The sequence below is a fragment of the Vicugna pacos genome, chromosome 6 (assembly GCF_048564905.1).
Source record: "Vicugna pacos chromosome 6, VicPac4, whole genome shotgun sequence".
Taxonomy (NCBI): domain Eukaryota; kingdom Metazoa; phylum Chordata; class Mammalia; order Artiodactyla; family Camelidae; genus Vicugna; species Vicugna pacos.
The window spans coordinates 93,360,488-93,373,869 of NC_132992.1; the positions used below are offsets into that span (position 1 = coordinate 93,360,488).

Sequence of the window (13,382 nt, forward strand, 5' to 3'; positions counted from 1 at the left end):
TCCCACCTGTGGAAGGATGGGCTGGACTGTATTCCTTCACACCTGCTCGCCCATCACTGGCCTCAGCTCACTTTCAAGTCTTTGAAACGCCCCAGAGTTTGGGAATTCTAGTTGTAGTTGACTTTATTCATTGTAGTCCACACGCTTCAAGTCTATTAATCACAGACTCACGAGACACAAGTACAGCTGGGCTGCTCCCGACATAGCCTGGCAGAGAGAGCAGTCAGAGCTGGCTGTCGAGGTGACTCCCAGGAACACGAAATCCGCAGATTCTAGAGTGGGTTTTAGATCAGCCACGGGTGGGCAGACGCCAGGCCTTGGGTTCCTCCTGTGTCTGTGCACAGCGGTGAGGCCAAGGGGTGGCTGAAGAACCCTGAGTCTTCAGCAACCCCGGATCTACCCCAGATCCACGTGGTAAATAAAGAATCATGTTTGTTATTGCGACGAGGATTCAGGACAAGTCCCTTGGACGCTCTTCCAGACAGAAGACCATCCCATAACTTTTCCAGTGTGAAGATTCCAGTCGGCTCCAGCCCTGAGCCCAGCCCCAGGCCAGAGTCCTGTGTTTTCAGCTGCTCACTGATGAAGTGAAGCTGGAGGGGCATGAAGTGGACGGAAAGCTCTAGCTTTGGGGCTGATGGTCCACTCGTTCCTTTATCCATTCCTGCCTGGATTCATGGAGCCACATGTTTTAAGGGCTGCCCAGGGCTTCCCACCAGGGACAGTGACAAGGGCTTCCGCCCATGCCAGGCCTTGAGCAGCCCTGGAGAGAGTGAGGCAACTGGCCAACCCTCTGGCAGTGAAGTGGACGGAGAAGTGGGTCCAGCTTCCTCCACCCAGGACCCTTCAGGAGGATGCATGCAAGTTGAACTGTGCCATCATTAACTTTTTGAACATAACAAACCTCATTAATCAAGACTCTACTAATTTTGAGTATTTCACTCAAGAGTGGGTGGAAATTCCAGTTTTCACAGCACACAAAACACGTGCCAGCAGATGTGAGGAAGAAAGATAACTTTCAAACTACATTCAAATTACACCTGGCTTCTGCCTCCATTAGCACCATGGCTTTTCAAATGTCTGCAGCAGAACCCACAGCAAGAAATATGTTTTCCCTTAAGACAGATAAACTTAGTTATGTATACCTACGCAGAACTAAAATAAAAGTTTCATAAAACTACACTGACCCACACTAGGTGTGAAACATTTTACTATTTCCTCTTCCATTTCATTCCATTTTTTAAAGTGCTGATCACACCCATTCAACTGATTTTATGCCCAACTAATAGATTGCAAACTGCAGTTTGAAAAACACCGCATCCCAGGTGAGGGGGCTGCCACATGTCCACAGTGGAGGTCTGAGGACCAGGCCCTCAGAGAATGTTTTCCAGTGAATCAACAATGGAGTTTGTCATCAATTTAGCATCACAGAGGGCGCCCCTGAAAGTGTGAGGAGGAAGCACTAGCTTGGGTAACATCCCAAAAATACTGGGGCCAATGTGATTTTTTTCCCCCCACGGTCACTGATCACGGACACCTGAAACTGGAACAGTCCCTCCCACACTGGGAAAGCTGGGCGGGTCCTTTACGTGCAATAGTAGGAACAGCATCTGAAGTGCAGCCCCGTGCCTGTCTTCTGGGTACAGTGCCACCTCTCAGGGACATGGCCGCGTGGTCCCCGTAGGCACCAGCCACCTTCTCAAAGCCCCTTTGGGTAGGGCAGGCAGTCATATTTCCGCTCTGCAAAAGGGGAAACCCGGGGCCAGAGAGGTGAAGTGCCTTCCTAAGACCATACAGTTAGTCATGAGTTGAGTTCTGCTTTTTCGATTCCTGGGCTAGAATTCTCCAGCTTGAGTGAATAACTCTCATTCCCCTTTTCAAAGGAGCTCATCTCTGGGATATTCTAGGGGGCTTGTCCCTGGCATCGTTCCACTGTGCTGGATTGGGATTTGGAAGTGTACCGTGGTGAGTCCTGGAAATGAATCTTTGATCTGGAATCCCCCCAAATGGCTACGACCCAAAGGAGGGGAGAGTAAAGCATATAGGTACCTGGGGGAAGAGCATCGAGGTCGGGGAACAGCATGGGCAAAACCTGGGGGTGGTCAGCCTGGATCCCCTGAGGCTCCCTGGAGGCCAGCGTGGGTGGAGCAGGTGAGCAAGGGGGAGCCAAGGGACCTGAGGTGACAACCATGGCCCCTCGGTTCCTCCCGGGCACTCAGCCACTGAGAGCAGCTCCACAAAGGCTGCTCTGCGGGGACAGCGGTGCTGTGGCCAGAACCGTGGCCTACAGGCCGTGTGCTGTGGGATCTCACCCCCATCCACAGCCAACTGGGGGAACAGCTGCTGGGTTTACATCACCACCCTGACGGCCACCAGACTAAGGGGGATACCCATTCCCTTCCTTTGGTTTTGAAGGTGGGAGGTACCTAATGGTTTCCTAGTGTTTGGTATTATTTCCAAATGTGGGTCACTGGGTCAGAGGGCTCACCTCCCTCTTAGCACTCGGGAGGTTTTTTTGTGTCTGCGGTTGCCGGCTCACGCTGTGTGCCCATTTGCCAGAGCCCAGTGTCATTGACTCTGACCTCGTTCATTACATAACAAAATCAGGTCCCTTGTTTGGATTTGCCTGGTGCTGAGCGCATGTCTACTGGCTGAAGGACAATGGTGCAAGGTCACATACAGGGTTAGTTTGGATAAAATACAAGCTATCAATCAGACTTGACAGTGGCCCCATCTCAGAGCCAAGTCAAAGTCTGCTGATGGCCCACAAGGCTCTGTGTCTCCAGCACCCCCAGCCCCCACCCTCACCTCCATCCTCTGTGACTCTCTCCTACTCACTAGCTCCAGCCACTCTGGTCTCCCAAATGCTCACTGACCTCAGGGTGTTTGCCCATGCTCTTCCCTCAGCCTGGGAGCTTTTTCCACTGATACCCACACGGCACCCTCCTCTCCTCCTTTAGGTCTGCCCTCTACCTTATCTGCCACCCCCTGATCACTCCCTTGGGCCTCCCTCTTCCCCTCCACTGCTCTATAGCTCTCATTATGGATTCACTGGTGATTTGTTTATTCAGTCTCCACCCCCCAGAAGGTGAGCTCTCCAAGGGCAAGCACTGAATTGGTTTCATGCTGGCAGAGCTGGGCAGGGGTCAGCTCAGCAAGCAGGCCTTGACCAAATGAGCTAATGAACCAGGGGAGGGTGGAAAGGCTGCTTGGCTCCTGCATCGTGTGACATTTCAGGCTTGTCTCGTCATCATCAGTCTTGAGAGATGAGGAAGGGCACCACAGTTGTCTTTATTGCAATTTTGATGAATTAGAATTCTTGTACTTTTTTTTTGAATTCTTGCACTTTTCAAACAGCTTATTTCATTAATCCAAGTCTTGATTTGGACCCAGTAACCTCCTCTGTCCTCACTGCTAATGTGCAGGGAGGAGTAGAGCTCACTTTGGATGCCACTGGGGTCAGATGTGCTGGGTCCTCAGAGGGGGCTGCTCCACCAGCAGCTGGCTCTGGTTTGCTGAGTGGGGTCTGCCAGCTGAGGAGACAAAGAGGCTGTGCCTGCAGGTTGGGGGAGAGGGTCCATGGTCACAAAGAGAGGCGAAGCCTCTGGGATCATAAGCTGTTCACAGTGGGCTTCATGAGTTTACAGTGTGAGCTTGATGCAAACCCCCTTCCCTGTCGCCCAGGAGGTCTGCAGTAAAATGCTCTCTTTTCTTCGTGGAGTTGAATCTACTTTTCAGAAAGTGTTAAAGGTCAAGGTGGGCATGAGGGTCCAGTCAAGGCCTTATCTGGGACTCATGCTCTACTGGAGGACTGGGTGAATGTGTCAGAGACAGTGTTGTGATGGTGTGAGTGTGTGTGTGTGTGTGTGTGCACAAGTCCCAGGACAAGCTCCCCTAAAGCGAGGATACCTTCGTTTCCCTGATGGGCCCACAGAAATGAGAGGTAATTAAACCTGACCCATGCCTCCTACTCCACCTTCCCATGTCTCACCACTTGCAGAAAACCCTCGGCTGCATCTGCACATCTGCCCTCAGGCCTTCTGGGCCTCTCTGAGCCCCACTTCCCCGCATCTGTGTTCGGCTGGCCCTGTCCAGAGAAGGGCCCTGGCAGCCTGCTTCCTCGCTGATGCACCTCTACTCTGAGCCTGGGTCTACATGCAGGACAGGACTGGGCAGGGGCAGGGGGGACTGGAGTCCTCGGATTCGGTGCACACTCTCCACAGAGCTTCCCCACGAGGACCACCCCAGCCCCCTGCCACTCCCCACCCTCAGAAGCTCTTTTTGTCTAAGGTAGAGTTTCCGACCCCAGGTCATGAAGCAACAGCAAGCTGAGGGAGTCACAAGCAGCATTAAAAAAATAAATAGAATGGAACAGAAAATACCAGAGTACATCACGTGTTTGAGATTAAGTATAGTTGTCCACACGTGTGTGGATACGCACACACATGTGCAACCAGTTTGTGCTGTAAAGTATATTGAGAAAGTTTGGAGGCCACTTGTCTGAACAATTAGGATAACTTTTCGATTTCATCATGTGTCGAGAGCCCTCCGGAGGTGACATTCAAAACGTTTTAGACGAGAAGTTGCAGGCACATTTCAGCCCATGTTAGACCCACGGGGGCTGGTAGCCTTTGAGCAGGGAGGTGTCACTTGAGGGTCTGATTGTCATACTCAGGGAGAGGACTGATGAAACCCCATTCACAGGCCTGAAGACCCTAACACTAGCAATGAATACTTCCTCCTCTCTGGAAAGCAAACAAGAACAGCTTCTGAGCCCACTGCACTCACTCGGGTCATTCTAACATCTGTGTGCACTTCTCCCAGAAAAGCAGCAAACAGAACATGTAACGCAACATAAATTCCTGCGAGAGATTTCTTTGTCCAGAAATGGTCTCAGCTTGTTGTTCCAGGTTGCCATAGGGAACAGACAGCTCTGCCTTCAACATGCAGAAGAGAGCTGTGATTGGCTCCCCTTGCTGCCCATTCCTGCTGCCTCGTGTTTGTAACTGCAGAGACAGAACGCCCGCCCCCAAAGCATTTGCCCGAGTGGCGCAAACTTCTCCGAGTCCCCCACCAGTGCCCCCAAGCAGGGGATCCAGAACTGCTCAGACAGCCAGAGAAGAGAGGGGAGGAGAGGAAGGGCAGAAGGGGAGGAGCAGGCCCTCACCCCCCAGCACAGGGCTCAGCCATGGCTGCACCTGAATCTGTTCATTCTGAACATCACTTGATGATGCTTTGGTAGAGATCAGAGCAAGCTGTAGAAACCCCTCTGACGGGTCTCTGAAACGTCTACCTTGTTGCTTATTTTAAAAGAACCCAAAGTAGTCCAGCCTAGATAATTTTTTGGCTAAGTCTGTTTCTGGCAAAGTTTTAAAAAGGTCCTAATATAGTATGAGGCAGTAGGTGGGAATGGGACCTGGCTGACGGTGTCCAGGACTGTGGCTGGAGCAGGCCCGGGGACCCGGGATGAGATGGAGCCTGGGGTGAGGGGAGCAGCCGGGACCCTGACCCTTTGAAGTGGTGCCATTACAGCTCCTGACAGGCAGGAAGGGACACCCAAGGCTCTGGAGAGGGAGCCACCAAGAGGGAAGGGGGAGCTCACCTGGCGAGGCAGGTTGGGCCCAGAGCCCAGGTTCTGTGTGTGAGGGCTGGTGAGGCTGGCCTGTCAAACCCCACGTGGTTCAGAAACCACAGCCATCTTGGGTTCTCCGGTCTGAACAGAGAGCTGGACCCTCTCAGTGGCCCAAGCACGGGCGCTCCCACGGCCTGGCCGAGTCTGGACAGCAAGGCCCCACCTCTGTGGCTGGAGAACAAGCACCTGGTGGGAGGATGAAGCCAGAGCCATGGCTCCGCAGCCTGGTCAGACCCTCCAGGGTTCTGGAACATTCCACGGCAGAAGCCTCAGGAGGAAATAGGTGCTGGGCTTCCTGCCTCTATTCAACATGAGTTATTGGAGAAATGTAAGAACGAGGACCGGCTTAAGCCGGCCGCCCTGGTCTAGGGTTCTTTATAAGCCTTCCTGAGAAGAGAAAAATGAAAAGTCCACTCTGCCTCCTCCTTGCTGACTTATAAACTGGGGCAGACATAGCCTTGCTCTCTGGTTGGCCTGGAGCCTCCCAGATACAGGCCATGCATCTCTCCCGGTCTTGCCAGGCCTGGCCAGGCTGGAGGCGGTCTTAGAGGACCTTGGGGAATCACTGATGACTTGGCTGAGCAGAGGGCCAAGGCCCTGTTGAAATGGGTGCCCTGGCACATGCCCCAGAAGGCCTGGGGTCGAGGGAGGAGAGGGGAGCACAGGGCAGCAGAACCCTGGTCCTGAGGCACCCGGGCCAGCCTGGAACTCTAGGAGCTCATAGCAAACTGGCCACCCACTTCTTCCCACTTGACCGAGACACAACTTCCCGGGTGTGGGATGAGCTCAGGGAGGAAGGAGACTCCCACGGAACCGATGTGTACGCGTGAGTGTGTGAAGGCTGTGAATGCAGGAGGGGGCGTTGAGTGCTGAGCGTGGATGCGTGCACAGTGTGAGGGCGTGCGATCGTCTGTGCCCAAGTGTGTCTGGGGATGAGGGTCCGTTAGAATGTGTCTGCGAGCGTGCGTGTCGTGTGAGCATGTGTGTCAGAGCGTGACAGCGTGTGACGATGTGTGTTGGACATGTGTGTGTGGTCTATGAGAGTGTGTGTGAGACTGAGCATGTGTGTTGAACGTGGGTGCCTGTGTGTGTCTCAGCGTGCATGTGGGTGAGGGTGTCTGTGAGGTGTGAGTGTGGGCGAGGCTGAGTGTGAGACTGGGTGTGAGCGAGGGCGAGTGTGTCTGTGTGAGTGTGGGCGAGGGCGAGGGTGGCTGCCCTGCTGCACCGGGTGACGCCATCGCGCCCGGCCGCGAGGAGACCTGCACCTTTCGGGCCCCCACGCGGCCTGCGTGGCTTTTCGACCCGGAAATGAGGGGCGGCGGGGGCGGGGCCGCGGCGGGGGCTGCGCGGAGCCAGGGGGCCGCGGGGGCGGGCGGACCGGCGAGCGCGCGGCGGCGGGGAGGGCGGGGGAGGGGTGGCGCCCGAGGCCGCCCCGCCCGCGCCGCGGCGCGGTTGCTAAGCCGGCGGGCGGGCGCCGAGCGGAGGGCCTTAGCAACCGGCCGCGGGCGCGCGCGGGCGGCGGGGGCGAGCGGGCCGCGGCGCGTGGGGCCGGCCGCGCTCCCGGCTCCCGCCGCTCCCACGCGCGCGCGCGCGGCGGGGGCGGGGCGGGCGCGCGGCGGGGCGCGCGCCGGCGGCCGGCGGGGATTTCCAGCGCGCGAGAGGAAGTGCCTGCGAGAGGGTGCGTGAGGGCGCGAGGGAGCGCGGCGCGGCGCGGCCCGCCGCGTGCGCGAGCCGGGGTTGCAGCCCAGCAGGGACTTTCCAGCCGGCGGCGGCGGCGGCGGCCGCCGGCCCTTCCCCGCCCCCCGACATGGGGCTGCCCGGGGAGCAGGACGCTGCGGACGGCGGCGGAGGACGCGTCCGGCGCCCCTGAGCCGGCCGAGCGGCGGCGGAGCGCGGGTAAGGGGCCCGGCGGGCGGCGGGCTGGGGCGGGGGCCCCGCGGGCGGCGGGCTGCTCCATCCCGGCGGCTTCATCCCGCGCCCGGGGCGGCGACGGCTTGCGGCGGGCGGGCCCGGGGTCGGGCGGCGCAGGCCCGGCGCCCGGCGGCCAGTGCCCGATGCGGCGCCGCCTCGCCCCCGCCCCGGCCCCGGCCCGCCCGCCCGCCCCCCAAACGCCTCAACTTCGGGAAACTTTGTCCAACAGCCCGGGCCGGGCCCGCGGCCGGCTTCCCGCAGCTTTTCAGGAAACGCGGCGGCGAGGCCTCTTTAAAACGTGACCCCCCCACCCCCCCCACCACCACGGGGTGGGAGACGGTAGCATCTCCTGCGAGGCTGTGTGTTTCTGCGGTGTGAGAAGCGGGCAGGCTCCGGGTGCCTGCCCAGACGAACGTGCTCACCCTGGGCTGGCTTAGGTTTTTTTTTTTTTTTAAAGCCATTATTTTAAAGTTTATACTGAGTCATTCCTCTGCAGATGAACCTCTGACTGATTCATAATCGGAGAGCTGCAGTGGCCTCGAAGGCAGGCGGGTACTGGGATCCAATTTCGGGCGAAACGCACACATTCCACCTTCGGTTAATTGCTCGCGCACACTTTGCCACGTTTCCACACTGTCACCCCGTTTGGGGACACCGATTTAATATTTAGGCCTTTAGGAAGAATTCTGTGTGGGAGAAAATTCTTCACCTTTAATTTGAAAACAGCGACAAAATGGAAATGGATGAAGTGTTGTGGACGTGCTTTGAAATTTAAGAAGCCTTCAGATAATTGTTCGTTGAAGGAAGCAATTTTATTTCACGTTTTTTGTACTAAGCTCGGAGTCAGTTTTCAGAATGAGATAGGAGTGTGTGTTTGTGTGCGTTATTTATTCATTTATTTTTGTGGAGTCATAAAGGCTATGTTGAGTAGCGTTGTTGCCGCTTCTTAATTTATATTCAGAGCATACAACTGAGGAGGAGCCATACTTTTTTTTTTCCCCTAGCGTTAGCTGTGGGTACGCACTGGTGAAGCTTTTGAAAATGTTGTGTTCTGTAATCTTCTATATGTCTATAAAATCCTTATCTAAAGAAGTGACCAGGCGGACCATTAGTCGGTGCTAAAATCTTCTGTCTTTCACATCTTTGAAAATAGCCTGTTTAAAAGACTGCATCATGTGTAGGATGTCTGGCAAAACAGTGTACAGCCATTCGTTCTTCAAATGAAAGGAAATATTTGCCTTTTCGCTGTGTAGTGACAATGTACATATTGAGAATTAGTCCCAGATGGAAAATTCTCTGGCCAAAACAGAATAAGCCTGATCAGTGTGAAAACTGTAAAATACACGAGACTGGAAATCTTGTGAGTGGGTGCTTATGACAGAAACCCTGACAGACGTGGGATTCCAGCATCACTAGTGAAAATCAGACCTTATCAGGGATGAGGTTTAAGATGTAAGGTGTCTCACCCAGACGCCATCTGTTCCAGCTGTCACAATGCAGAAGCCAGGAAAGCACAGAGCTAGCAGGGAGAATTCCAGCATTTTTTTTTAAAGGCATTCATATGAATTTTTCTGTGAGGGGAAAGAAGACCAGTTATTTTCCTTGGATGCTATCCATTCATTTTGGAATTAATAAGATGGCCTCACTCAGTGTCAAGAAGGGTGTGAAGACATTCCACTGGAAACAGGCAGTAGCAGTGGCCAGTTGTCTCTGCTGATACCATCAAAATATTCCCAGTTTTGTTCACGCCTTGAAGAGAGTCCTTCATTTAACTGAAACATCTGAGCTGCTTCTTGCTGATCCCCCTGCGTTTGGGATTTTGATGCTGTAAACACTCCTATTAGAATCCCTTTAGTTTTTCTGCTGTGCAGAGCCAGAAGGGCCTGGGGTGTGTGTGGGGGGTTGTTGTCAGGATAGACATGCTGATGAGCTGAAGGAGATTGACTATCACTCCCTTAAAGTCATTTTCTTATGACGTTAATGCTATACTTCAAGAAAAACTGTCACTGTGGTGTTGCAAGCCTGAGCTAGCTCAAGCAAACAAAGGAAATTGCGTTAAATTTGCCCATCTCTGTTTTCTCATCTTCGTATAGCAAGACTCTCCAAACAGCAAGTGATCTAACCTATCAGATACTATGCAATAGCTGGGTTTCCTTGTAATGGTCAATTTAAGAACAGTTAACTTAGCAGAGGAGACATCTTATGACCGAGGCCTCTGCGTCAATTCTGTGGCATCAGGACCCCCCTGCATATTTCTTTACAAGTGTTCATAGGGGAAGAAAAATTACTGTTATTTTTTGCAGGGGGAGGAGAGTCATAATATTGACTTCAGATACAGAGAGAAACTGGGAGGAGAGCTACAAAGTAAGAAGGAGGTGAGGCCAGTGGATTTGGAAGGTGACCAGAGAGAGGCAGCCGAGGCCTAATGTGGAGATGATGCTGAGATGTGTTCTGGGCAGGAGGAATGAAGCCAGAGAGAGAGGGCCAGATGCCTGTGGGCAGGATGCAGGAGAGAGAGGTGAATGGGGATGGGGCCCCTTGCTTTGGGTCCAAAGGAGCTCATGGAAATGGAAGAGAAAGCAATTTTAAACAGAAGAGGAAAAAAATGTAAGAAAGCATTATGTATGTTTGTGTAATACCTATTACTCAGAATTAACTAAAAACTACAAAGTGGCTTTCTTATTTTAGAGGGCCTTTGTGGACTGACTGTCTGCACAGCACTATTCTAGATATAGTGAGGGGTGGGGGATTGACCAGTCTACGAAGGAGGAGGTGAGGTTTTTATCATTAAGCATTAAAACCTTTTTGTGGCCTAAATTTTTTGTCTCCCTGTGCAGACACCTTGTGGTGAGGCTGGCAGGTGATGAGAGGTCATACATACAGATGACTGTTGTTGATTTCTGTCGACTCCAGAAACCAGGTTGGAATCTCTTCGTGAATTCTGTGTTCTTCGAGATAAGTAGATCACTAACTGGGACTTGGGGGTCTTCTTTTCATTTAATTTGATATTCAATGAATGTGGCTTGAGTTCCTGTAATGTTCTAGTTATAGTGCTAAGGTGAGTGAGACACCTCCCCATAAGAGCATCGTCTGCTGAGGTCTGGGGCATCTTGGCCCCTGTACATGGTGAAGGAAGATGCCGGAAACCAACAGGTATTTGACTGAGATAGCACCGGGGTTGCAACTGGTGGCAGGAAAGGTAAGCTAAAATGAAAATTCACCACTCTGCTCTCAGGGAGCTGGCCGCTCAACTGGAGAGTGAAGACCCACTAGGAAGAAGCTAGAAAAGTCATCAGATATAGGCTGAAGTGATTTAGTGGACTGTGTAGGGTGGAAATTCAGGAAAGGGATAGAAAGGTCTGGGCTGGCCAGGGTGGTCAGGGAAGGCTTCCGGGCAGCGGGCGCTGAGACGCAGCATCAGGAGGGCAGGCGCAGTGGGGCCGGCTGAGTCCTCTGCGGGGCCCTGAGGATGGCAGTAAGCGGATTTCTCTGCTCCCTGCTTTGTTTTGGTGATGGGATCTGACAGGTTGCTGTCCTGTTGCTCCTTGCCAGTAGGTGCGGGCCTGGGAATGCTCCTGGTCCATCGGTTTCCGGCCGTGTCCAGGGTTTCCTACACCGTGCTCCAGCGCTCACCAGGCCCATGGTCACTGGGGCTTAGGTGGGTCAGGCGCTCTGCCCTGAGGTGGCCTGGCCTGTGGGGGGCGGGGTAGGCAGAGCGGTGGGCCCCAGCCCGGGCGGCCACGCTTTGCTGTACCTGCTGTTTCTCACGACAGGTAGAAAGCCTCAGAAGGTGGTGGGGAGGGGAGGGGTGTAAATGTTAGAAAGCCCCTTCCCCATGGACTCCCCCAAACCTCCTGCCTATCACCAGTGAGGTCCTGCTCAGGTCCCCTACTCTTCCCCTCAGGTCCTGGCACGTGGTAGACTGACCCTCCATCAATGTTTCTGTCCAGAATCTGCAAGTTTGGGAGAGAGGAGGGATGTGACAGATGCCCACATGGTGGTTCCATGTGATTTGGCATGTGTGTCTGCAGGTGGGTGCACCTGTCACTGCCTCCCTTGGCTGTGCTCCCCCCAATCCCCCCCCCCCCCGCCCCAGGTCCTGATAGTGCTCAGCTCCCTGGTTTGTTGCATTAGGGGTCTTGTAAGATAGGAGGCTTTGTCTGACAGTTCAACTTTCCTGGATGCTTTAATGACTTAAAAAGGAAGAACAGGAAAACTAGTTCTCTCGAGTCTTTCCTTGCCCAGTAATGCCCAGAAGTCACAACTTTATTCTAGAAATTAAATTTTGTCTTTTTTGGATTAATAAAGCCTGATGTTTGAAATGTTATTATAGGCTAAATTAAGTGTTCTGGTTTCAGGAGGTTTTTCTGTGTGAGGAAGGGCATGGCGTGGTTTTAGTACAGTATGTCTCAAACCCTTAATAGGAATCCAAGCCCATTAAGTTTTATCTTAAAATTTAATAGGAATTTTACATTGTACTCAGTAATATGTCTGGCCTTTTAATTATAAACACACTGTCCCCTGAGTTTTTGAGTATGTTTCATTCTTCAAAAGATACATTGTGTTTATTCTTGGCTTCCCTAGGATCCCTGAGGGGTCCCCAGGCATCCCACCCTGTGTCCCTGAGACTGTCCTTCCCCCCAGCTTGAGAATTGTGGACAGCATGGAAGGCACCAGCCCTGCCCTCTGTGGCAACCAGCTAAAGGACCTTGGGGAAGCTGCTGGGTGTCTCTGGGTTTGTTTCCCCACCTGTAAAGCGGGACCAGTACCACCATGTGTGTACTTGCTTCTTATGAATGAAATGGTCAAGGGAGCAACCTGCTCATGTCAGTTTTCACAGTAATGGAGGATTGAGCTGTAACAGAGCAAGAGTGTTAAGATCTTGGAATGTAAACACAGTATGTCAGATATCATTGGTGGAGACAGTAGAGATTTTCAAGTTGAGTTCTCTCATTTTATATGGGAGACAGCCGAGGTTTAGAGTGTGCGGGTAACCCTCCCAAGTCAGATGATGGCAAAGCAGTGACTCCCCTCCCCCATCTTTTTTTTTGAAGTATAGTCAGTTCAAAATTTTGTATCAATTTCTGGTGCACAGCAAAGTGGGTCATTTATACATATATTCCTTTTCATATTCTTTTTCGTTATAGGTTACTATAAGATATCGAATATAGTTCCCTGTGGTGTACAGTAGAAACTTGTTGTTTATCTATTTTATATGCAACAGTTAGTGCAAATTCCAAATTCCCAATTTATCCCTGCCCACCACCATCCTCCCCGGTAACCATAAATTTGTTTACTGTGTCAAACCGGGGACTCTTGACCCAGAGCAGAGTTTTTTCTTTCCCCTGCTGTCTTCATTTTTCCAAGGCTGGCCCCAGGGAAGCTGCTTGGCCTCTAATTCCAACTTTGGATAATTGAGAATTATTTAATCAACACACATTTTTTGAGGACTTCCTCAGTGCTAGTTGCCAGAGCTGAAAAGCCAAGTAAGGTGCTGTGTGGTCACCATCCCCGAGGAGCTTCTGTGGGACGGGTGAGGCAGGAGCAGTGTGGTGGGCACCCCCACAGCGGGGCAGAGGTGCTTTGGGGGCATGGGGGCGCCGTGCAGTTTGGACCCAGGGCTCGGAGGTGTTTTCCAGGAAGGATGAGTGCCAGTGAGCTGGGGGTGGGGTGGGGGTGTCGGGGAGACATGGCTGTCAGAGTCGCAGGTCAGAGGGCCTGTGAGCCTGCAGCGGTCGGCTCCCCGTGCCCGTAGTTCAGGGGAGAGGGCTCGGGAAAAGGGAACTGGCTGCCTTTGGGTGCCAGCCTAACTTCTGGGAGAAGAGTCATCCCCATTTTA

The 13,382-nt window shown here is 53.1% G+C and overlaps 1 protein-coding gene across 6 annotated transcripts in view; it reads left to right on the forward strand.

The window, feature by feature from the left end:
• The first annotated feature begins 7,243 nt into the window (after nt 1-7,243).
• The window catches only part of TRAF3 (TNF receptor associated factor 3), a 105,903-nt gene continuing 99,764 nt past the window's right edge, over nt 7,244-13,382 (forward strand). For 5 of the 6 annotated variants that reach the window (XM_072963772.1, XM_072963778.1, XM_072963771.1 and 2 more), the window contains exon 1: nt 7,245-7,528. The gene's annotated coding sequence lies outside the window, so the exon portion shown is untranslated. Of the gene's footprint in view, nt 7,529-13,382 lie in introns of all 6 variants that reach the window. The other variant, XM_072963781.1, reaches the window with a different exon arrangement.